The sequence below is a fragment of the Oncorhynchus mykiss genome, chromosome Y, assembly GCF_013265735.2.
Source record: "Oncorhynchus mykiss isolate Arlee chromosome Y, USDA_OmykA_1.1, whole genome shotgun sequence".
Classification (NCBI taxonomy): Eukaryota; Metazoa; Chordata; class Actinopteri; order Salmoniformes; family Salmonidae; genus Oncorhynchus; species Oncorhynchus mykiss.
In genome coordinates, this window is record NC_048593.1 from 5,803,690 (window position 1) to 5,807,123 (window position 3,434).

Sequence of the window (3,434 nt, forward strand, 5' to 3'; positions counted from 1 at the left end):
AATGCTTGTTTTGTTGTCGTAGGGCTGGGAGGAGGACCTGCTGCCTGAGGAGAGGGAGGTTCCTCTGCTAAAGTGAGTACCTCTAAATGTCTGTGTAGTCTGGGCTTGTTAAATGCTGAAGTATTGTGGTCATAATGCTGTTATTCCCCATTGACTCTAATGGTTGACATGCTCCATTCCCTCCCTTTCACAGCCTCTACCTTACCACCAAGAGAGTGGAGGACATCGCCCTGAGGCTCGTCTCCCTGCGCCAGGCCTTCACTGTGAGTGGACCCACTTTTATTTTTCTCTCTGTGACTTCTTGTTCGATCTCCAAGAGGAAGATGTCTCACCCTAACTCTTCCCTAGACCCTGCTTGGTTCCACCCTGAGCAGGAACCATCTGTTTTTGGCGGGAAAGGTCCTCCTGGGCGCCCTGGTTCAGGCCAACCACATGGTAACTCACTAACTCATTCTCTTTCAAGGGAAAGAGAGCGTCCCTGAGGGGAAATGTGTTCTTTTCACTAAGATGCTCTTTTCTTTGTCATAGGACGAGGCCAAGTTCATCCGTACCTATAACGACTTTGTGGACTACCTGAGTGACCCCTCCAAGCGGAATAACATTGAGAGGGAGCTGGCTGAGGCAAAGGTGAGTTCATTAACTCTTTCAAGTCTCACTGAGTTCTTCCACATACATGTCTTTTATACATCACAGTAGCTGATCTATATGAAATCATTCTTATTTTCTCCAAATGTGTTTTCTTGTCCTAGATCCATCATGTGAAAATGATAGATGTCCTCTTTGAGCTGGTGCTGTTTGGGATGATGACAGCTCAGAAGTCCCTGATGGTGGTAAGTAGCATCTCACTGGTACATGTTTTGATCTCTATTAGCAGTTTCACTTAAATTCCTCATCTCTTCTATTCTCTCCTCCTTTCTCCTCCTTTGTTTCCTTTAGCACCCTGGTGGGTTCGTGGAGCGTCTGTACGCTCTCCTGTACTCCTTCCTGCCCACTGCTGCCAACATGGAGCCAGAGGCTGACAGATACATTGAGCAGTAGCAGGTAAGAGTCAAGAGGTTACTTCCATATTCTTAGTGTACTTCCTTTTGACTTCCTTATTCATTGTTAACCAGGTTCCAATGCCATTTGAAGGGGAGTATTTCTAATTGTCTCTCTCCTCTAGAAAAAGCTTGTAACTCAGAGACATTTTCTATGTTCTCTTCAGGGCGGGCTGATGGCTCTGCTAGATGACATGTTTGGCCAGCAGCTGGCCTGGTACTTTAACCCAGAGTCTCTGGTCACTGAGCTCTCCAGCCTCCTGGAGTACCACTTGGAGAACCTCATGGCCAGCATGTAGTCCTACTGCAGGGACCATACTCCTTTCTCCTTCTCTCTCTCTCTTTTGAAGGAATTGAGGACTTGAAGTGCTTTGTTGAACCCTGATTAGTTAACACCCATTAATTTAATGTATTCTCTTGTTTTCTCTCCCCACAGGATTCTTGTGACACTTTGCCACCCAACAGGGATCTAGACACCAATGTACTACATTACTTTGCACTGAATTTGACATTTTTAAAAGAAAATAAGTATTTTCATCTATTTGATTTTATGACCATTTCCTCTTCCTAGAGGTATAATGCTAATATTAGATTATTACATGAACAATGATGCTTTATTATCGGCATATGGAAATAAAAAACAAGGTTTATTTGATTTACAGATACTACAGGCCCACACTTTATATGGTTTTGTACTGTGGTTTGTGATACTGTACTATTTAAAAACATGTATGATGACATACACTGAACGCACAATAGATTAGGAGCATCTTCCTAATATTGAGTTGCACATCCTTTTCCCCTCAGAACAGCCTCATTTTGTCTGGGCATGGACTCTACAAGCTGCCATAAGCGTTCCACAAGGAAGCTGGCCCATGTTGTGTCAAGTTGGCTGGACATCCTTTGGGTGGTGGACCATTCTTGAGACACATGGGAAACTGTTGAGCATAAAAAAAACAGCAGTGTTGCAGTTCTTGACACACTTAACCCGGTGCGCCTGGCACCTACTACCATACCCCGTTCAAAGGCAGTTAAATATTTTCTCTTGTCGAATCACCCTCTGAATGACACATACAACCCATGTGTCAATTCTCTCAAGGTTTTAAAATCTTTCTTTAACTCCCCTTCATCTACTCTGACTGAAGTGGATTCAACAAACACATCAATAAGGGGTCATAGCTTTAACTTGGTCAGTCTATGTCATGGAAAGAGCAGGTGTCATCGATGTTTTGTATTATCAGTGTGTGTAGTAACCTGGTACAGTACAAAGTATACCACTAGAGGGGATAATTGCTTCAGTCTTGAATGCTACTTCTCACTATCCCTACTCTACATTAACAGTCACCCAAGTTACAATGGCAATCTTAGTTTTTTATATTTGTCATTAATGTCTGAACCATTTACCATCTTTCTCACTGAAACCAGTAATGTTAACGTTCATGTGAGATAGGGTGTAGTAGCGCATACTGACCACTAGTTGGATCATAGTGTGGGTGGGGGAGTTTTTTTTTTTTTTTTTTTTTTTTTCACCTTTATTTAACCAGGTAGGCTAGTTGAGAACAAGTTCTCATTTGCAACTGCGACCTGGCCAAGATAAGGCATAGCAGTGTGAACAGACAACACAGAGTTACACATGGAGTAAACAATTAACAAGTCAATAACACAGTAGAAAAAAGGGGAGTCTATATATACATTGTGTGCAAAAGGCATGAGAAGGTAGGCAAATAATTACAATTATGCAGATTAACACTGGAGTGATAAATTATCAGATGGTTATGTACAGGTAGAGATATTGGTGTGCAAAAGAGCAGAAAAATAAATAAATAAAAACAGTATGGGGATGAGGTAGGTGAAAATGGGTGGGCTATTTACCAATAGACTATGTACAGCTGCAGCGATCGGTTAGCTGCTCAGATAGCAGATGTTTGAAGTTGGTGAGGGAGATAAAAGTCTCCAACTTCAGCGATTTTTGCAATTCGTTCCAGTCACAGGCAGCAGAGAACTGGAACGAAAGGCGGCCAAATGAGGTGTTGGCTTTAGGGATGATCAGTGAGATACACCTGCTGGAGCGCGTGCTACGGATGGGTGTTGCCATCGTAACCAGTGAACTGAGATAAGGCGGAGCTTTACCTAGCATGGACTTGTAGATGACCTGGAGCCAGTGGGTCTGGCGACGAATATGTAGCGAGGGCCAGCCGACTAGAGCATACAAGTCGCAGTGGTGGGTGGTATAAGGTGCTTTAGTGACAAAACGGATGGCACTGTGATGAACTGCATCCAGTTTGCTGAGTAGAGTGTTGGAAGCAATTTTGTAGATGACATCGCCGAAGTCGAGGATCGGTAGGATAGTCAGTTTTACTAGGGTAAGTTTGGCGGCGTGAGTGAACGAGGCTTTGT

General features: G+C 43.4%; 1 long non-coding RNA gene across 1 annotated transcript; it reads left to right on the top strand.

Moving 5' to 3' along the window:
- On the top strand, nucleotides 1-583 carry LOC110511724. Its single transcript, XR_002471784.2, has 3 exons — nucleotides 1-72; nucleotides 194-263; nucleotides 529-583. It is a non-coding gene; the product is annotated as an uncharacterized LOC110511724 (long non-coding RNA).
- The last annotated feature ends 2,851 nt before the right edge of the window (nucleotides 584-3,434 follow it).